The following is a 22,866-nucleotide window of genomic DNA, read 5'->3' as shown; positions in this document are numbered from 1 at the left end:
TGCCGTGAAGTCAATTCCAACTCAACAGTGATCCTATAGGTCAGAGTAGAACTGCCCCATAAGGTTTCCAAGGAGCAGCTGGTAGATTCGAACTGCTGACCTTTTGGCTAGCAGATGAGCTCTTAATCACTATTTACTGCTGCCTAAAAAAAAAAAAATTTTTTTATTGTGTGTCAGGAGCCCTGGTGGCACAGTGGTTAAGAGCTACGGCTGCTAACCAAAAGGTCGGCAGTTTGAACCCACCAGCTGTTCCTTGGAAACCTTATGGGGCAGTTCTACTCTGTCCTTTAGGGTTGCTATGAGTTGGAATCAACTCGACGGGAACAGGTTTGGTTTTGAGTTTATTACGTGCCAAGTACTGCTTTGGGCACTTCGCATATGTTATCTTACATCACTTTCACACCGACCTCATGTATTGTTAATCACAAAACCAGGACTGGATTTTTCATTTTCCAAGAATCAGGCTATAATAAATCCAACACCAAAACAATGAGCAATATATCTTACATTTGGCAGTATTTCCTAATTTCATGTTAAAAAGAAAGAATAAAAAAAATAATAATCAAGTAAACCTTACATACATAAGGGTATTTAAAAAAACCTTTATTGACATGAAAAGAAAAATACAAATGGCCAATAAATTAATTTGTAAATGTTCAATCATACAGTAAATTTTAAAATCCAACCAAAAACAATAATGAGAAGTCATTTAGCTAGAATGGCCAATATAATAAAAATATTTAACTGGCAACCTTTCTTTTAGGCAAATCAGCAATGTTTCCTCATACCCACCACAGTGTGGCACGCTCCCACCTGTATCATCTATCGTCAACCCCCAGGGATTCTCAAGAGGGATATAAAGACCACTGTGCTAACAAAATAATCAAAAATGTACACAGGAATTTACTTACTTTGCCACGATGTCTTCCATAGAGACAAAGGAGAAACCACATGAGGCGTGAGGCACTGAGGTTCTGCCTTAAAATGGTTGACCGAACACACTTGTTTACCTTTCCTCCCACACTAAAACCCACTGAAATAAGCAATAAGAAATATGAAAATAAACCCAGAGCAGCCATGGGAATCCAGGAGGTGCTCCCAGCAGATATACCTGTCAGGAATTCAAGGAGCTATGAAACAAGTTAAGATAAAATGTATGGTAAAACCCAACAGAGCTGAAGAACCCACAACTTCATGTAAGCATATAAGAGGATCTCCCTAAAAGGATAAATTTTTCCAGCAGAACTCTGGAATGATAATGAAATTATAAATAAAAGGGATGAGAAAAGAAAACAGACAGTAATAAGCCACATAACTGAAGAGCTGTGAAACACCTTTACTAGTGCCTCTTACCCTACTCTCTTCTGCAGAACTAATGCCAACAGTGGCCCAGACCTGGCTCTCTAAAGTGACAGTTCAAATTTTTAAAAAAAGAGTCGTCAATAATGCTGAGGCCAGAAAAGTAGAGCAAAGTGCCAATTAACTGTAGCTTCCATGAGGAATGAGGAGTCCCACCACTGGAAGGCAAGCGACCCACACACTCTATGGGAAAATAGCGCGTTCCCGGCAAAGGAGATAGCAAAAACACCAAGTTTAGAAACAGAAATTTCTGGCAACTCTACATGCTGCAGCATAGAGTTTGAGGCAGACAGGGACAGGATGTGGGGCTGGAGAGGTAGGTAGGCAGAGAACGTTATCCAGGAGGGCCTGATGGGCCATATAAGGGAGTCAGACTTTCTCCTGACCTTCTATTTCTCCTATTAGCAAGGGAACACCATTGTAGCCTTTCAAGCAGGTCTGTGATATGATCGAAATCACATTTTAAATCATACTGACAACTGTAGATAATATATTTGAGTTGGACAAGACCTAACTATCTACACCTTGCATGCCTGGATGGATGGTGGAAACATTAACAAAGACTTTTTTTTTAATTAAGAAGAAGGTACAAGTTGAGGAAAAGGATGATGGATGCACTTCATATTAGACGCTCTGTGTGTAAGGTAATTGTGAGGTATTCAGGTGTAGATTCCCAGCAGGTTATTAAGAATGCAACTGAAGCTCACTGGGAATACTCTGGGAAGAATTTAGAAATTTAGAAAAACATCTGCATATAAGTGGAACTGTAACTGGATAATTTACAGAGACAATGACCTATAACAGTTGGCCAAGAAGTCAAACCCAGGTAACAACAGTGCATAAAGAGCAAGTGAATCAAGAAAAGCACACAGAGGATGCAGGGAAAGAAATGTAAGAGGAGGACATGGAGAACAAGGATGGAGATAGTGATTAACAGTGTCAGGTGCAACAAAAATGTCAAGTAATATTGGGACTAAATGAGTCCACTAGTTTAGCACATGAGAAGTCACAAGCAATCTTAGCAAAAACAGTTTAAGCAGTAATGGGAGTGGGAAACCAGATAGCAATAGTTTAGATACTTTAAGTAGTTCAAGAAGTGAATGACAAATGGACAGAGTAAGCATAGACCACTCTTTCAGAAAGTTTAGGTGAGAAAGGAAGAAGGTTAGGTAGGTAGGACAGGAGTAGACCTGTGGGTTCAGAGAAGGTTTTCTATGATGAAAAATTTAGGAAAAAGATAATAGGAAGAGAAACAAAGGAGTCAAAAGTGAGGCTTGGAGCCCTGGTGGTGCAGTATTTAAGAGCTCAGCTGCTAACCAAAAGATCAGCAGTTCTAATCCATTAGCCACTCCTTAGAAACCCTATGTGGCAGTTCTGCTCTGTCCTGTTCCCTCCTGTCTTCTTGTCCTTGCCCCCTGGGCTGATGTGCCCCTTTAGTCTCTCGTTTGTTTTATGGGCCTGTCTAATCTTTGGCTGGAGGGTGAACCGAAAGAGTGACTTCAGTACTGAGCTAACAGGGTGTCCAGGGGCCATACTCTCGGGGTTTCTCCAGTCTCTCAAATTCAGTTTTAATGAAGAATTAAAATATACTGGTTTGACACAATTACAGTCAAAATCCCACTTGGGAAAAAAAATCCCCCAACTTGGCAAATTGATTCTGATGTTTACCTTGAAGAGGAAGCAGGTGAGAATAGTAAACAAGAGCATGAAAGGAAAAAAAAGATCTTTTTATTATCAGAAAAAAATCATAAAGGAGAAACGAAGACCTGCTAGGCTTCTGTTTCTTGGTCAGGCAGCCTCAGCCCCATCTGCCATCATGGGAATGCCCCTGCAGCAGCTCTCCCAAGTGGAGTAAATCACCCTGTGAGGGCACCCTTTCCCCTTCCCAAATCAGTTTTAGCAGTAAGAAGTGGCTAAACAATCAGTAGGAACTTTGAAGGAGCCCTGGTGGTGCAGTGGTTAAGAGCTTGGTTCCTAACCAAATTGTTGGCAGTTCAAATCCACCAGCCACTCCTTGGAAACCCTATGGGGCAGGTCTACTCTGTCCTGTAGGGTCACTTATGAGCCGGAATCGACTCCATGGCAACGGGCTTGGTTTCTGGTTAAGGATGAAACAAGGTTTCTCAAACTTGGCACTACTGACATTTTGAATCAGGTAATTCTTTATTGTGGAGAGCTTTACTGTGCATTATAGAATGCTTTTTTTTATTTTATAGCAGCATTCCTGGCCTCTACTCCATAGATGCCAGTAGCACCTACTTCAGTTGTGACAACCAAAACTGTCAATAGACGTTGCCAAATTCTCCTGGGAGTCAAAATTGTGCTTGGTTGAGAATCCCTGGGATACAGGGTGGGGAGAAAGAGGGAATCACAGATGGAAAAAGACTGCAAATGCAGCAGCAGTGAAGCTGAAGGACCCAGGGAAGGGACTGGCCTCTAACAGGAGCAGAAGTATCTCATCCTCTGAGATAGGAGGAAAAAGCAGCTCCGGGGGAAAGGGACTGATAAATTGTTGCTAAGTCAGAAGCTGAAGGAAATCAGCCAGAAGGCTTCGATGTCCTCAGTGGATTGGAGACAAGGTCATGTGCTGACTATGAGTGGTGATTTAGTGGCAGGTTTGAGAAGAGTGGCTAGGGTTTGTAACAACTGACAGGGAATGGCAACTGAACAGAGATTGGCAGTTTCTTTGTGATATGTCTAGGTGTGGACTTGTTTTTATTTATTCTGCTTTTATTTGGTATATACAACCAGTCTGAGGACTCATGGTGTCTTCAGCTCTGGAAAGAAATCTTAGCCACTACCTTTTACAATATTGATTGTCCTCCATTCTCCATTTCTGGAATCATTATTTAGATGTATGTTGGTCTTTTCCTTGTATCCTCCATGTTGCTTAGATTTTATTTTTCATTTCTACCTCTTTTGGTAGATCTACCTCTTTTGGTAGATCTATCTTACAAATCACTAATTTTCTCTTTATCTGTGTCTAGTCTATTGGTTAATCCATTTATTGAGGGTTTTCATTAAAACAATGACCATATTTTTACATTTTACTATGTCTTGATTTTAAAATCTGCTTTTTAATTTTCATAATGTCATTTTCTTGTCTTTTTTTTAACATTTCAAACATTGTTATTAGGTGCTGTCCAGTCAGTTCCAACTTACAGCGACCCTATATGCAACAGAACAAAACACTGCTCAGTCCTGCATTACACTAATGATTGTTATACGTCAGCCCACTGTTGCGGCCACTTGTCAATCCATCTCATCAAGGGTCTTCCTCTTTTTTGCTGACCCTTTACTTTATCAAGCATGATGTCCTTCTCCAGGGACTGGGCCCTCCTGATAACGTGTCCAAAGTATGTGGGACAAAGTCTCGCCATTCTCCCTTCTAAGGAGCATTCTGGCTATACTTCTTCCAAGACAGATTTGTTCGTTCTTTTGGCAGTCCACAGTACTTCCAATATTCTTCACCAACACCGTAATTCAAAGGCGTCAATTACTCTTCAGTCTTCTCCTTTGTTGTCCAGCTTTCGCATGTATACAAGGCGATTGAAAACACCATGACTTGGGTCGGGTGTACCTTAGTCTTTAAAGTGACATCTTTGCTTTTTAACACTTTAAAGAGGTCTTTTGCAGCAGATTTGCCCAATGTAATACAACCTTTGATTTCTTGACTGCTGCCTCCATGGGTATTGACTGTGGATCCAAGTAGAATTCCTTGACAACTTCAATCTCTTCTCCATTTATCATGATGCTGCTTATTGGTCCAGTTATGAGGATTTTTGTTTTCTTTATGTTAAGGTATAATCCATACTGAAGGCTGTGGTCTTTGATCTTCATCAGAAAGTGCTTCAAGTCCTCTTCAGTTTCAGCAAGCAAGGTTGTGTCATCTGCATATTGCAGGTTGCTAAAGAGTCTTCCTCCAATCCTGCTGCCCTGTTCTTCACGGAGTCCAGCTTCTCAGATTATTTGCTCAGCATACAGACTGAATAAGTATGGTGGAAGGATACAACCCTGAATAAATACAGTTATGTTCAAGTCTCCTTTGGTTTGTTTTATTAGCTACAGTTTTTGAGGAAAGAAATCTCCCATTGGTCTTTCCTTCCTTCAAGTTTTTGTTTCTTTGTGTGGTCTGCAACATTTGAAAATTTGGAAATTGTTTGCCTGTGCCTGGGTTGTAGGATGCTCCTTGGGTGGCTTTGCGTTTGTCTTTGATGGGAGCCTTTGGGTTTCCGGCTTCTGGAGCAGATCGATTGTGTGTACCAAATAAAAGCAGAATAAATAAAAACAAATCCACACCTAGACATGTGACAAGGAAACTGCAGAACATCAAAAACAATGAAAAAAATCTTAAAGGTAGCCCAAGAGAAAAGATAATTACCTACAGAGAAATTAAAACTGAGCTGACTATAGACTTCTCATTAACAACAAGACTTGCCAAAACACAAGAGAATAGCATTATCAAAGTGCTGAGGGAAAATCATCATCAACCTACAAATTCTGTATCCAGTTCAATAATTACTCAAGAGAAAAAGTGAAATAAATACACTCCTGACATACCAGGACCAAGGAAGTTTACTATTACCATTTTTTTTTTTTTTGCTGAAAGAACTACTAAAGAACATTCTTTCTAAAGAAGGAAACTGAACCCAGAATGAAGAAATGGGATGAATGAGGAATGGTGAGCAAAGAAATTTGAAAAACGTGTTGATGACAAAATATTGATTTTTATAGGTTTAAGGTAGCTTAAAAGGAGCCTTGGTGGCGCAACGGTTAAGTGCTCAGCTGCTAACTGAAAGGTTGGCTGTTCGAAAAATCTGGTGATCTGCTTTTGGAACAAAGACCTGGTGATCTGCTTCAGTGAAGATTAAAACCAAAACCAAACCCAGTACCATCGAGTCGATTCCAACTCATAGCAACCCTATAGGACAGAGTAGAACTGCCCCATAGAGTTTCCAAGGAGCACCTGGCGGATTTGAACTGCCAACCCTTTGGTTAGCAGCTGTAGCACTTAACCATTGTACCACCAGGGTTTCCTCAGTGAAGATCAAAAAACCCGAAAATGCTCTGGGGTACTTCTAACTCTGTCACATGGGGTTGCTGTGAATCAGAATCTACTCCAGGGCACCTAACAACAACAACAGAAGTGGCTTAAACAAGGCAAAACTAAAGCATAGATAACATTAACATGGAAGAGGGGGTGGGGGTTTAGAGGTAAACCAGTCTAAAATCTTTTTCTCATTCAGGAAGATTGGAATAATAATTAAGTTTAGGATTAGTTAAACATGAATGTTAACAATTTAAGGGTAACCAAACTTCTGGCTCCCACCCCAGAATAAGAGAACTGGAAGGAACATAGCTGCTCCCCTTACAACAAAAAAGAACTGGACTAATTTCAAATAACAAATCACAGTACAACCAACTGGCTCAAAAATCTAAGGAGAAACAGTGCCCGCAGGGAGAGAGGAGACAGCCATGAGCTCACCTGACGTAGGCTGCCACTGGACACCAATAAGGGGGATTCGGTTAGAAAGGTTGACGAACTGGTGAAAAGCCGGATGTGCTTGCTGAAAGAACAGTGTAAAAACACTGGGGGGGTCGCAGAAACTGGGGAATCCCCAACTTTCAGCAAGATCTTCTTCCACCAACCCCACAGACACTCACGAAAAGAAAAGAGCCTGGAGGAATGCCCATTGTGATGCAAACATGGGTGAAAGGAACAGCAGCTATGTCACCAGGGCCAGAAACTCCACCCAGATCTTTCTCTCCCCTCTCCACTATGGAAGAAAAACCTTATTCTGTGGGAGATAAAACAATAAGCACTTCTACCCTTAAGGCACTAGTGAAAACACAACTGTAGCTGGGGAAAGCTGGACCCTCTACTCTGGTAGAGAGAGGCAGGATTACACAGGGAGCCCACTACAACCGCCAGAGGAAGGGCAAGACCCAGGAAATAGACACATGCCTAAAAATGAGGCTTAATCAGAACCACCATGGAAACCACTCACCATCTCCAAGCTAACAAATTTCCAAAACAAGTAACAGCAGAATACTGGGAGAGGAACAGGCAAAGAACAGGAGCACAGTTGAAAGGGAAGACCAGAAACTCAGAATGGAACAGATATTGTTCCTGTAAACTAACTCCCACTCCCACTCCAACTCAGCTCAACTCCTAACTAGATTAACTCAAATCCCTGCAATAAAGGACTGGCAGAAGGAAAGATGCACCTATTTCCAGACATAAGAATTACTTACCTTAATCTCTACTCTTTACCAAGTCAGACTTGCAACAAAAAATTACAAGGGATAAGAAAAGGCAAAGAAAGAAACAATGCTCACAAAAGACAAAGCACTCAAGCACTCATTAAGGACCAGATACAGAATCAAACAGATGTTGGGAATATCTATAATGAAGTTTAAAATAACTCTAAGTAATATGTTAAGGGCTCTAAACCAAAAGGAGTACAGCATGCAAAATGAGATGGGTAATTTCAGCAGAGAGAAACTATAAGAAAGACCAAAACAAAAGTGCTAAGAATGAAAAATACAGTTAAGAGAGATGAAGGCCTTCAATGGGCTCATCAGTAGACTCAATTCAGGAAAGAATCAGTGAGCTTTAAGATAGGTTAAAGAAAATTACTCCAACTGAAAAATGAAGAGAAAACAGAATGGGAGCTAAAAAGAAAAAAAAAAAAAAAACAGGACATTCAAGAGCTGTGAACAACATCAAATGTTCTAACATACTAGTACTGTAACTGGAATCACAGAAAGAGAACAGGCCAGAAGAAATACTTGAAGAGACAATGACTGAAAAATTAATCAATTCCAAAATTAACGTGAGGCATCAAACCACAAATTGCAGATAATCAGAGAATATAAATATAAATTACCTCCCACCCCCAAATTTGCTGCTCATCATCACTCAGTATCTACAATATTTGTTACTAAATTCCATAAGCTCTGCAATTGCCGCTCCTTAAAAAACAAACTTCTCTGTCACCATGATCACCACATCACTGATTCAACTACACATGACTGTCACCTCATGATGCTCACTTCTGTATACAAATTTCACTCTGTGTAACTGACTGCTGAAACCTTGGTCACAAACCTGTATCCTAGCTGCAAGAGAGCCTGGAGATATGAGTTTGCTGGGAAAATGGGACCCAAAATATGAGATATTACCAAAATGTAGAGAGGGTATTTAAGACAATGAGCAATCCAAAATGGTCAAAGTCTACTCTGCTACAGCATGCTTAAAAAAACTTCAATCTAACTAACCACAATTGTCCAGTGGATTCTTTGTTAAAGTCATTGCCACCCCTAGAGAGACTTTTCCTAAGGCAAATATTCTATCTCAATGTGGTAACACATTTAAAACCAGCTTCCCAATCTGAGGGACATACGCAGTAAACTGGAAGTGTATGAAGCCACATGATAAATAAGCAACATCTTCCCAGAATATTGATTCTGCTGAATGTAATGTACAATGCAGATACACACAAATACACAAACTGACCAGTCATAATGAACACACAAGTTCATTATGGAATAGAACACAGCATTTCAATGAATTTATGCAATAAATCATGAAAAGACTCAGAGAAGTATCACTCTTGAAGTTGTCAATTTTGGTCTCCCCTTTATCTGCCATAATGTAAATGTTGGTAGACAAGTTTCAGGAGTCCTACAGGGAGCCACTAGCACCTACTCATACACAAATGTGCATCCGATTATCACGCAGTTATGTCCTAGGCCACAGCCATGGTGGTGCAGTGGTTAAGAGCTCAGCTGCTAACCTAAAGGTCGGCAGTTCAAATCCACCAGCTGCTCCTTCCAAACACTATGGGGCAGTTCTACCCTGTCCTACAGGGTCACTGTAAGTCGGAATTGAGTCGATGGCAACACATTTGGTGTTTTTTGTTTGTTTGTTTTTTGGTTTATGTCCTAGACAGGTGACTAAACAAAACAATTATGTCTATAGAGTAATCAGGAAAGAAGATCCACGAAGTAGGATCCTGATACAGAAGAGAAGCCACTGAACAAGGAAGAAGGCACCAACATGAGGAGATGGAGGAAAAAAGGGGTACCTTTCATAAGAGAGGAAACCCTGTAGCGTAGTGATTAAGAGCTATGGCTGCTAACCAAAAGGTCAGCAGTTCGAATCCACCAGGCACTTCTTGGAAACCATATGGGGCAGTTCTACTCTGTCCTATAGGGTTGCTATGAGTCGGAATCGACTCGACAGCAATGGGTTTGGTTTGGTTTAATGGGTTTTAATAAGAGAACTAGTTACTGGGCATTTCCTATATGCCAGGCAATGTGCTAGGTGCTAAGGGTATAAAGTCAATATTTCATGCCTCCACAGAGCTTACACATGGGGTCACCCTAAGTGGGAACTGACTTGACAGCAACTAACGACAACACCACAGAGCTTACAATAGCAAATCTATACCATCTGCTTACCCACTTTTCCCAAGGCCCACCACTATTTAGCCACCACTCATCTGTCAGTTTGCAGCACTGTGGTGGCTTGCACGTTGCTATGATGCTGAAAGCTACGCAACCAGTATTCCAAATATTAGCAGGGTCACCCAGGTGGACAGGTTTCAGTGGAGCTTCCAGACTAAGACAGACTAGGAAGAAAGACCTGCAGATCTATCTCTAAAAATTAGCCAATGAAAACCTTATGGATCACAACGGAACATTGTCCAACTTGCTTGCTTTGGACACGTCATCAAGAGGGAACAACTGTTGGAGGAGAACATCATGTTTGGTGAAGTAGAGGGCCAGAGAGGGTGAGGGAGGCCCTTGGTGAGATGGACCTGCACAGTAGCAGCAACGATGAACTCAAACATGCCAGCAATCAGGAGGATGACGCAGGACCTGGCAACGTTTCATTCTCTTGTACTCAACAGCAGCTATCTACCTATCTATCTCTACCCCTATTTAACCTCCTGGCTTTAGTATTTCCTTCATTTATTCTCAGGTAAAAGTTAAAACGGACAGAAAAAAAAAAACAAAAGATGGCCATAAAGAAAGAAAACCAAGATCCTGGGCTGTATACAAACTGGACTAAACCAGAAGTTTCCTGAATACAACCAAGTACTTCAAGGGACAAAGTAGCAGGGGCGGGGGGCCTGGGGACCATGGTTTCAGGGACATTTAGGTCAACTGGCATAACAATGTGTATTAAGAAAATGTTCTGCATCCCACTTTGGTGAGTGGTGTCTGGGATCTTAAAAGCTAGCAAGTGGCCATCTAAGATGCATCAATTGGTCCCAACACACCTGGAGCAATGGAGAATGAACACCACCAAAGACACAAGGAAAATATGAGCCCAAGAGACAGAAAAGGCCACATAAACCAGAGACTCCATCAGCTTGAGACCAGAAGAACTAGATGGTACCCCGCTACCACCAATGACCACCCTGACAGGGAATAGAACAGAGAGCTCTAGACAGAGCAGGAGAAAAGTGGAACGCAGAACTCAAATTCTAGTGAAAAGATCAGACTTAATGGTCTGACTGAGACTGGAAGGAACCCGGGAGACATGGCACCCAGACTCTCTGTTAGCCCAAAACTAAAACCATTTCCGAAGCCAACTCTTCAGACAAAGATTAGACTGGACTATAAGACATTAAATGATACTTGTGAAGAGTGTGCTTCTTAGCTTAAGTAGATAAAAAATACGTGATACTAAATGGGCAGCTCCTGTCCAGAGGCGAGATGAGAAGGCAGAAAGGGACAGAAGCTGGTTGAATGGACACTGGAAATACAGGGTGGAAAGGAGTGTGCTGTCATATTACACGGAGAGCAACTGGGGTAAATAACAATGTGTGTATACATTTTTGTATGAGAAACTAACTTGAACTGTAAACTTCCACTTAAATCCCAATTAAAACAAAAAAAAAGACGCTAAGCTGTAGCTAGGGTAAAAGTATCAAAGCAAGGCATGCAATGTACAAATTCAAGTCATTTCTCGTAATTCTCCCAACTTTATATGCCCATTCTTCTATCCATGCCTCTGAATACGCCCTGTGCCTGAAACACCCCGTTCCCTCCACCTGACATCCTGGCGTCCTATTAACACTCTTCACAAACACTCAGAAATCATTTCCTTTTCCAGTCCTTTCTGATCTGTGTCAAGTGCACCTCCTCAGGCCTAGAGTACAGCACCCAGTGTTTCTCTCTGAAAGTGTGTATCGCCCTGTACTTTCGTAATTGTTTTTTTCCTCTTCTGCTGGTTATACGCTCTATAACGGCAGAACACCCCAGTTTGTCTTTGTATTCCATTGCCTGCTATGACGCAGACACCCTTCTACTTGCTTGAATAACACAGCCTCTAAGATACCCAAACCATTACCCTATCACCGGGTCAGCCAAAGACAGGCAATTATGGACTTCCCTTACCAGTCCTGCACATAGGGCAGTAGCTCTGGATGCTAGAGAAACCACTAGCACAAAAGCATTCGTTTCAAACATTAAAATCTGAAATGACACAACTCTTTTAAAATAAATGCCCTGGGACACATACAAAGTGAGAAAGTAATGACACAAACCAGGGTCATCCCTTGGTTTCCACAAGGGATTGGTTCCAGTACACCCCACTCCCGCTGCCTCCCCTCCTCCCCCGTGGATACCAAAATCCACAGATCCATAAGTCCTTTATGTAAATGGCGCAGTATTTGCACATAACCTATGCACATCTTTCCATATACTTTAAATCATCTCTAGATTACGTATAATACCTAACACAATGTAAATGGTATGCAAATAGTTGTTTCATCACAATTGATGACTTTCTCTGGAAGGCAGCCTTTCTCTTCTAAGAGTTTCTTGAGCTCTTCTGGGAAAGTTGATGCTGCCTGGGTATCAGCAGATGTGAATTCTCCTCACTCTGAAGTTCTGGAGGCTGTAGCGCTGTATACAGCTAGCCAGCTGTCCCTTTCTAGCCTGAAGCTCCCTCCTGCTCTCCTCCACCCCCTCTCACTTAGCCTTTCAGGGATTGCCCTGACCACTCAATTGCTTTTCAGGAGCCATTTTTTTACACAAACAAAGGGTGCACACAACACGGAGTGAAGGAACAAGACACAAGGGGAACGATGCTGAAACAAAGAGTGCTGGAGTGAGATTGAGGGTCTGTGAAATGGCGGGAGGCTACATTAGGGTCTGCCTACATATCGCTTCATTCGCGTGGATTCAGCGTACTGCTCAGCCCATGGCAAATTCAACTTTTGCTTTTTGGAAACTTTTTTTTTTTTTTAATAATTTTTATTGTGCTTTAACTGAAAGTTTACAAATCAAGTCAGTCTCTCACACAAAAACCCACATACACCTTGCTACACACTCCCAATTACTCTCCCCCTAATGAGACAGCCTGCTCTCTCCCTCCACTCTCTCTTTTCATGTCCTTTTCACCAGCTTCTAACCCCCTCCACCCTCTCATCTCCACTCCAGGCAGGAGATGCCAACATAGTCTCAAGTGTCCACCTGATCCAAGAAGCTCACTCCTCACCAGCATCCCTCTCCAACCCATTGTCCAGTCCAATCCATGTCTGAAGAGTTGGCTTCGGGAATGGTTCCTGTCCTGGGCCAACAGAGGGTCTGGGGGCCATGACCACCAGGGTCCTTCTAGTCTCAGTCAGACCATTAAGTCTGGTCGTAAGAGAATTTGGGGTCTGCATCCCACTGCTCTCCTGCTCCCTCAGGGGTTCTCTGTTGTGTTCCCTGTCAGGGCAGTCATCGGTTGTAGCCGGACACCATCTAGTTCTTCTGGTCTCAGGATGATGTAGTCTCTGGTTCATGTGGCCCTTTCTGTCTCTTGGGCTCGTAATTGACTTGTGTCCTTGGTGTTCTTCATTCTCCTTTGATCCAGGTGGGTTGAGACCAATTGATGCATCTTAGACGGCTGCTTGCTAGCGTTTAAGACCCCAGACACCACTCTTCAAAGTGGGATGCAGAATGTTTTCTTAATAGATTTTATTATGCCAATTGACTTAGATGTCCCCTGAAACCATGGTCCCCAGACCCCTGCCCCTGCTACGCTGGCCTTCAAAGCATTCAGTTTATTCAGGAAACTTCTTTGCTTTTGGTTTAGTCCAATTGTGCTGACCTCCCCTGTACTGTGTGTTGTCTTTCCCTTCACCTAAAGTAGTTCTTATCTACTATCTAATTAGTGAATACCCCTTTCCCACCCTCCCTCCCTCCCCCATCTCGTAACCACAAAAGAATGTTTTCTTCTCAGTTTAAACTATTTCTCAAGTTCTTATAATAGTGGTCTTATACAATATTTGTCCTTTTGAAACTAACTAATTTCACTCAGCATAATGGCTTCCAGGTTCCTCCATGTTATGAAATGTTTCACAGATTCCTCACTGTTCTTTATCGATGTGTAGTATTCCATTGCGTGAATATACCATAATTTATTTATCCATTCATCCATTGATGGGCACCTTGGTTGCTTCCATCTTTTTGCTATTGTAAACAGTGCTGCAATAACCATGGGTGGGCATATATCTGTTCGTGTAAAGGCTCTTATTTCTCCAGGATATAGTCCAAGGAGTGGGATTGCTGGATCGTATGGTAGCTCTATTTCTAGCTTTTTAAGGAAGCGCCAAATCGATTTCCCAAGTGGTTGTACCATTTGACATTCCCACCAGCAGTGTAGAAGTTGGAACCTTTTTTTTTTTCCTGAATATTTTTGATCCACAGTTGGTTGAATCCGAAGATGCAGAACCTGCAGATACGGAGGGTCAACTTGCACTGCAAATGCTTCAAGCTACCACCAGCAGACACAGAAATGATTAAGGCAATAGGGAAATACAGAGCAGGTGTAGAATGGTTCACTAAAGCCCAAGAACTTATGTCAAAAGTAAGCTCAATGAAAGGCTGTAGCAAAACGTAGATTTCAAAGAAAATGTCTAAAGAAGGAGGTGATGCAGTGGTTATTCTGGGGGGGGGGGAAGGAGCGCAAAGAGTTAAGTTTCAATATTGAATCGAGCTAAAATTGTTAAGAAAAACATTTTTAATTCAATTATAAATACAAATGACATTCCTATATAAATTAGCAGAATGGTGAAGGACTGCAAAAAAAAAAAAAGAGCCATTAGAAAATTAAAGATGATTTCTACAAAAGCAACAAAAAGGGTACCTACCATGGATGACAATCAAAGAAGTGGCTGCAAAAATTTTAATGAGATGAGGGAAGAATATTTTACTTTGCAGAGATTATAATCTTTCTGGTAAATTATCAAAGCCCCATTGAGCTATAACTCTTGTTTTTGTGGCATTTCATGTCATACTCCTGCTGAAAACCTTCAATGGCTTCCCAGGAGACAGGACAAGTTCAAAAAGCCAGCAGATGGCCTGGCCCCTGCCTACTTCTCCTGCTTCATCGCCTGCTGCTCCTCTATTTTCCAGCCACTTAAGATTTCTTTCAGTTCTTTAGAAGGTTCAGTTTTTCAAAACCCTCTCTCTCTCTCTCCCCCGCCATCCCCCTCTCACACCTTGCCTCAGGGCAGGTGCACATATAGTTGCTTCCACCTTTAAAACTTACTGCCCCAACTAGACTATCTTCTTCTCATCCTTCAGGTGTCTGCTTACACATCACTTCCTTGGGGTGGCCCTCTTATGCCCTCCCCCAAGGACAGCCTGTACCTCTCTGCCTCCATCTCGAGACTGTAAACTCTCTGAGGGCAGGGACTACCTCCATTTTACTTGTCACTCTATCCAGCCTCTGGCACAGTCTGGTACACAGTATACACACACACTCAATAAATATTTGCTAAATGAACGAAGGGCAGATCCTAAAGGTGCGGAACAGGTTATTTTAGGAAAAAAAGAAAACTGATAAAGTTAAGAAGCACCAATTTGCACAAAATTAGCTTTCGTCTACCTCAACTATTTTTTAAAAATTAATGATGAAAATTAAACTTTTTCTTTTCTTCTGCTTTGCTAATCATAGATTTTAGTGGTAACATTACCAATAATAATTTTGATAATTATAACCAATTAAAGTCCCACAAGAGGATGTCAAACGAGGGTGGGGGGGGTGTGTCTGGGTGTGTGGATAAATTCTAGGATGTGTCACACCTGAACCAGCTCTGTAAGCTCCAAAGGATTCTATTCATCAGGAAACTAGTTTCTACTCTTGACCAATGTCCATGTAACTGGGCAAATCCAAGTCAGTAAGTCGTTCTTGAATTATTACTCATCACCATTTTTTTATTTGCCATTATCTTCCTCATGTGAGAGTGTGTGTGTGTGCGTGTGCGTGTACGTAATTTGACCAATATAAAAGCATATCACACTGCCAAGAACCTCATCTTTAGGCATAATATAAAAACTATGTTGAGAGTCTATCTAAAATTATAACTTAACTAAAAGAACTTAAGGCAGTCTTTTTAAAAACAAAAGCATAATGTATTCATCCCACATGTTTCGTTAATCTCTATTACCAAAGTTGTTCTTACTATCAAAATCATTTTTTCCCCATCAGCAGAAAAAGTTACATTGTCAGAAAGCACTTCTTATGTCACTATTTGATATTAGACATCTTTCTTAGGAAGGATTACAAACTAACAGAATCATACAGCCAAAGCTGTTACACAGTTTAAAAGCAAAGAAAAAACACTAAGATAAACTTATTTCTAACCAGTTATGAGTAAATTTACAGTAAACTATTAATGTCAGACCAGTGCTGTGTATTTGTTATTAAAAATCCAGACACGATCTAGCACACGAAAAGTTATTGATTTACCTGCCTGGCACTTGTAAGGGTCACTTTCCATAGAAAAATGTTCATCTAGAAGCAATGAAAGATAGATACAGTTCCCAAAACACTTTACTTCCAACCAAACCACTCCAAATGTATACCCCAAAATAAGAAATAATGCTCGTAAGTTATCCTACCAGCGGTGTCCATCTATGTACAAGCAGCACCCTGAACAAAGTAGAAGACCACAGAGAGAGGTGGAGGTTGACCTGTGCTGTACAACCCTACCTCCTCTGAGTTTCCAAGTTGACTTTACTCCCCAGCTCAGCGTAAAGGGCAACCAGGAAGAAAATGATGCAGACAGGGAAAAGCAGCTACAGTACCCTGCATGTTAACTTGCTTCTAAATCTCAGGACGATCCAGGCTAAAGCAGAAACTGGACAATGTCTGAAATACCTGAACTGATGAAGCATGCTCTATGGCATGCATAGCAGACATGAATCTCTCAAGGGCGATTAGCGCTCCAACAAGAAAACCAATTATTTTACCCATGGTCTTAAACCTTAAAGTATTTTTTTTTTTTTGCACAATAATTATATTATTATTTTGATTTCTTTTTCCTGCGTTTCCAACCTATCACTAAGAACATTGTACTTTATTTGCTGGTTTAAAAACACCAAAACAAACTCAAATCCTCAAGGATAAGGTAATTTATACCATTTGCAGTCCTGAATTTTATATTGTGCTATGCGTGTTTAGAAACCCTGGCGGCGTAGTGGTTAAGTGCTATAGCTGCTAACCAAAGGGTCAGCAGTTCGAATCCGCCAGGCGCTCCTTGGAAACTCTATGGGGCAGTTCTACTCTGTCCTACAGGGTCACTATGATTTGGAATCGACTCGACAGCACTGGGTTTGGTTTTTGGTTTTGCTATGCATGTTTGGACAAAAATGTCTGAAAATACAAAAAGTACTAACAATAATGTGTGTAAGAAGATACATTTTGGAAAGATATAAGGATTAAAATCTATGTGATTTCATGCATCAGTGTCTAATGACAAAGGGATCTAAGGAGAAGCAAATAATAAGGTAAAAAAATGCACGCTGACTGTAAATGGGCAGGAGGGATCAGTTTAAGGTGATGGAAATGTTCGAAAATGGGTAGTAGTGATGGTTACACAACGGCAAAACGACTAAAAATCAACTGGTACGCTTAAAATGGGCGGGTTTTATGGTATGTAAATTACACCTCAATAAAGTTGTTAAAAATGCATACTGAAAACCCGTATTCTTTAAAGAAATCACCTAAAATCTCTGTTTAAGACCCAACTGCGTAGAGCAACTGTCCTACTCTAACACACAGTCCTTTTCCTCCCTAACGTGAACCTAACTGTTCCTTTGGGCTAGGCAACTATTTAGCTATCTTAATGATAAAAAGGTCTTGCTTAAAACAATAATAATCCCAAGGGGCTTTAAGTAGCAAAAAATTCCATTCTTGGAGTAGAAACATTTTTATCAGAGTCCAACCTCTACATATTAAGAAACGACAATAACATATCTCTGTAGACTTCACCTCCAGATTTTATTCCACTTTAGTCATTATAATTACAGCAGAGATACCCATCTGAAAGTTGCAATGGCTGCCATTTTACTTCAAGAGTGCATCTAAAGCACAAAACTGAATTCAAGGACTATCTTCGTAGTCTTTATTTTTGTTGGTAGGTGCCGCTGAGTCAGTTCCAACTCATGGTGACCCTATGTACAACAGAACGACACACTGCCCAGTCCTGCACCATTCTCACAATTGTCGTTATGCTTGAGCCCATTGTTATAGCCACTGTGTCAATCCATCTCGTTGAGGGTCTTCCTCTTTTTCGCTGACCCTCTCCTTTACCAAGCACGATGTCCTTCTCCAGGGACTGATCCCTCCTGGTAACATGGCCAAAGTATGTGAGATGTAGCTTCGCCATCCTCGCTTATTAGTGTAGCAAATTTAATCAAAGTCAGTCAAAAGTTCTAATGGAACATGCAGAAACATGAAATACCAAGTGGTTAACTAGAAACAGATATCCATTTTGGGCATAAATGATTACGTACAACCTTCATTTATGAAAAAGCAAAACTAATGACCCTCCTAGAAAAGTCTACACTTCCTGCTGTCCTATCCAGCAGTCCTTAACCTCCATCTGCCCACACTTGAGTCCAGCCTCCCCCGTGATTAAAGGTAAGGCAGCCTTGCCAATGCAGCCCTGTGAACTCCAAGAGACCTGTTTATACCTCCAGAACCACCCCAAGGCAAGAAGCTCAAAATATGTTTGGGGAAATCAGGTTCCTAAAGAGAAGCTGAAAGCATGGTTCTGAAGAGCACAGGTTCGTTCAGGTCAGACTGGTTTGGACTGAAATTTGGCCTCTGCATACTAGCTGGGTAAACTGGACAAATTATTTGATCTCTCTGAGCCCATTTAATCATGTGTATACGTGAAATTCAAAAATACCTACCTCATAGCGATGATGTGAGAATACACACACACACACAAATATTTATGTAAATAAACCATTTATCACAGTATCTGGCATTCAGTAAGGCTCAATAAAGAGAATATTATAATTTAATTATTATAAAGACTGCCCAAAAGAGAGAGGAAACTCAAAATTTGACCGGGATTAGAACTACCTCATACACAAATGCTTCTAAGGAAAGAGTTTAATGCAAAGTGTTGACAATTGATTTTAAAAACCTGAATGGACCTGGTAGGTCCTTTTTAACCTGATCCATGATTTTCTGTTAATTCCCAAATCTGAACTGTCTAAATGTTATCAGGCTCTTCAGGCTGAAGGTCCTCACCCTCAGTTTTCCTACCCACTGAGAAAACTGGACCAAAATTCATATCTCAGTAATAAGAAATGTACAAACTCCAATGAGAAATGAGGCCAGATCTTGGAGTAATTCAGACATTCAGGAACCACTGTACATAAAGGAAACATTCTAAAAACTATCAAAAATTAAAATCCAAAAACAAAAATTGTGTATCACCAATAAAAGATTTCTAATGTTGAGGTTAAGATTGAGAATGCAAACTGGAAAAGCCTCCCAACCAGAAATTTTACATGTAGTCTTTTAACTGCATGATTTTCGTAAGTTGAAATATTTGCTCCAACTGACACCATCATTTGATGATAAAGAACCTTTGGGATTCTATCTCCTCTATCAATGAATTTAATGTCGCCAAATTAATTGATCCTGCCAAAAAATAAAATTTTAGAATCAAAAATTACCAAATTCTGAGTAAACAGCCTTTTCTACTTAGAAGTCAACTTTACACTTCAACCTTTGCTATTCTTGTATCGAGGTTGAGGGTTAGCTAAAGGATTTCCCCTCACACTTTGGATCTATGCACGTGGATTCACTTGTTCTTAAGTGCCTCTTGTTATTAGACATCAATTTATTAAATGAAAAAGTCATATCACTAATATAGCATACCTCCTTATATCTAGAAGAAATAAAAGAGATGACTACCAAAGCTCTCAAAATGGAAGGGGAAAGGTGAAATTTTAACAGGTATGCTGAAGAAAAACAGATATGCTATAGAAAACTTATTTTCTCTGCTGACTTTACAAATCTCCTAGAGCTAATTTCTCAAAGCTGAATTTTCCATTGCAAAGTAGAACGTAAATCATAATGAAAGGTTAACTTTCGGCAACAGAAGCCACTGTCATTTCCAACAATGCAACTATTGTTGAAAGAGAGCCTCACATAGATTCTTGAACACAGTGGTGAAACAAGGCTGGGGGGGGGGCGGAAACACACTTAAAGGAATTCTTCCACTGCTGAATTTCAGCCTATAATGTAACAATACTGTACCTTCACAGTAGAAATACCGTGTCAGATCTGGTTCTCGTTACAGGAGGCTGCCTGAACCCCGTGCAACATATGTGGGAGAATATTCATCTGATTCGCAATCAGTCGACCTCCTGTTATACTCATCTATGTGAGGTGGCCCTGCAATCTCTTTCCATGGAAGCCTTTCCTTTTAAAACCCCAGGGAATACTGTAGATGCCACCTTCTGATTTAAGTAACTCCAAGAAAATTACAAGGAAAATAATGGCAGATTTAGTCCAGGGAACTTGCATAAAAGAAAAATCTGAAACCTGTGATAAAGAGGTAAAAAAAGAAAATCCCACCGCAAGCTCCCAAAATCATGCACAAATTACAAGATTCAGCATGGAAAAAAAGCAATGCTCTCCGGAGAATGACAGTTCTAATTTTTTTTTTAATATATCGATATCTGTTTTAAAGATGTAGACTTAGGAAATGTGCTAAAGAAAGTTGGAATACTAAGCTATATATATATAAAATACATATATGTATGTGGCAAGTTAATCTTTGCACTGATTATGTTAAAAAGACAAAGACAATTCAGAAAAATCTGATACCCTCTCTAATTGCGGACTTTCCAACTATTAAATAGTAGACTATTTAACTTTATTTAGTATGCCTCTTTTGGAGGTCTATTCTTTAATACAGTCAAACTGAATTTTTTTTCTTCCTAATTAGGTTTTCTTGTACTTGTGAACTGCTCAGCATAGACTGTGCTGGAAGCTTTAGTTCTCCAGATCTCTGTTCTGGCTCCTTCCCCTCTCACTTCATCCCCCCCCCGCCCCCCCGCCCCCCGCCCCCCCCCCCGCCAAAAAAAAAAAAAGATTTCCTTCCCAAATGTTCCATTTTCTTCTCTGCATTTGTCAACAGAAACACCCACTGGTGGTGTCAAACTGGTAATACTGCTGCAGGCTTCCTTACTCTGTTCCAGTGTCAACGCCAAAAATGCTCAGATCTAAAATAGTACTTTAATAACAAAATGAAAAAGGTTTGCTAGGTACTCAACTATCATATTCTCAAAAGGGGGCACACTTTTAAAAAAATGTTATTATTAATGAACCCTAATTGGGTTGCTAAATAAGGTTATACCACCCCCTTTCAACACTAAAGACACAGGGACAAGTAAGCATAGTTTCTCACATCTTATGAATAAAATATTTTCAAACACTTAAATTAAAAAACAAATTTGCATCTAAACGTCATTGACACATAATTGATAATTCCAAATAGTCTCGGTAAAGGTGCCTTTTTTGTAACCCTACTGCACGAAAGGAACAAGCTGAAAATGTTCCTGCAGATGCTACCGAAAATGATAATCCTATTCTATACATATTTATGTCTCTCGCTTCAGTCAAATGCTCTCAAATTAATTTGTGTAATCTTTTACATTACCTACATAACCATTACGCTCAAACAAATCTCATTCAGATGCACGGAAAGAAATTATTCTGTGTCAACAATACTTCCTAAAATCAGCTTAAATTTCAGTTAATTAAAATAGATTGTGTTAACAGCATACTCATCTGCAAGTATTTAAATAAGACAGCATCCATCGAGTCTCACCGTAGACAGAGATACTAAGGTCAGGCTCTTCTTATCCAGGCACCTGTGCTTTAACACTCAAGTGAAGCGAAAAACAAAACCCTCAAGGACAACCTGCCTGTACACTGAAATATGTTCAGGTTATTTTCTCCCCCAACGTGGGCACAAAACGTGTCAATGCAAGAAGGACCTGTTTATTCTGGGAGGTGGTTCCAAAGCCCAGGGTTTCATTTCTATGAAAGTCCAAAGGCTAGCAAGATCTGAAAGGGGGCCAATTTCTGCTTCTCCCCACTAAGTCGGTCGTGAACTTCACAGCAACGCGTGAAACTTGTTCGGGGAAGGCTGGAGGAGCCGCGGGGCCAGCGGCAGGGTCGCTCGCCCACCGCGCGGGCAGCCAAGGTCAGCGGGGCCGGAGCAGCGGCTCGCAGACCCCTGCAGGACCCGGGCGCCCACGAACCTTGGGCAGGGCCCCCGGCCCATGGGTCCCTCCTCGGCGCCGGTGGGAAGGGGCTTCCCTCGCCGCAAGCCCGGGGGAGCCCGCGCCGCGGGGGCGACAGGGCGGGGACGCCGCAGGCTAGACCTCCGCCCGTCCGCACATCTTCCGCTCGCCCCACACCCAAATCTAGCCCCGGCCCCTCTCCGCGGAAGAGCCCTCCCCGCGGCGCACGGGAGGTGAGGTGGAGCCGCTCCGGGCTGGGGTGTCCTCGCCTCGTCGCCCCGTCCTGGGGAAACAGGCGCCGCCGTCGCCGCCACCGCCCCCTCTCGCGACCGTCCGGGGGATCGGATGGGTCTCCTCCCTCGGGAGAAGCTGGGTGGGCGTGGGGCCGTACGAGGGCAAGGAGACTTAGCGGACGGGTGGCGGCGAGACTACTTACCAGCCCTGTCCCCCACCTCCAGCCGCGAACCCCTCAGCTCCTGAGGCCGCCGTCGCCGCTTTACCTTCCCCAGCAGCAGCGACAACTAATCGAAACCTTCGGCCCCGCCCTCCGGGGGGGGTGCGAACGCGCAGCCTAATTTGCTAACTGCCCCGCCCCAACCGAGCCGTGCAGACCAATGGAGAGGTGCCTCAGGCCCCGCCAGGTCCCGCCTCCGTGCCCGCCCACTACTGGTAAGAGCCAATGTGGAGAGAGCGCTCGTCCTCGGACTCGGGCTTGCGCGCCTTGCCCGCGCCGCGCGTGCTCAGGTCTCCGGAGCCTGTGATTGTGGGTTCGTTCTCGGCTGCGCGCGGACACGCGCGCGGCACTCCTCGCGTGCCAGGCTTGGTTGCCCCGCCAGGCCCTAGCAACCTGGGCGGGGAGGCTGGGCGAGGCGGGGCCCGAGCCCAGAGCTGACGGGGAGGGGCGGCGGGGGGAAGATCGTGACTGGGAAAGGGGCG

General features: G+C 42.1%; 1 protein-coding gene across 1 annotated transcript in view; it reads right to left on the bottom strand.

The window, feature by feature from the left end:
* Nucleotides 1-22,452, bottom strand: part of CDKL5 (cyclin dependent kinase like 5) — a 252,300-nt gene extending 229,848 nt beyond the window's left edge. Inside the window, exon 1 of the mRNA XM_064278058.1 lies at nt 22,367-22,452. The gene's annotated coding sequence lies outside the window, so the exon portion shown is untranslated. The remainder of the gene's footprint in view (nt 1-22,366) is intronic.
* Nucleotides 22,453-22,866: the final 414 nt, after the last annotated feature.

The sequence above is a fragment of the Loxodonta africana genome, chromosome X, assembly GCF_030014295.1.
Source record: "Loxodonta africana isolate mLoxAfr1 chromosome X, mLoxAfr1.hap2, whole genome shotgun sequence".
Lineage (NCBI taxonomy): Eukaryota > Metazoa > Chordata > Mammalia > Proboscidea > Elephantidae > Loxodonta > Loxodonta africana.
This window is presented reverse-complemented; position numbering and strand designations above follow the sequence as displayed.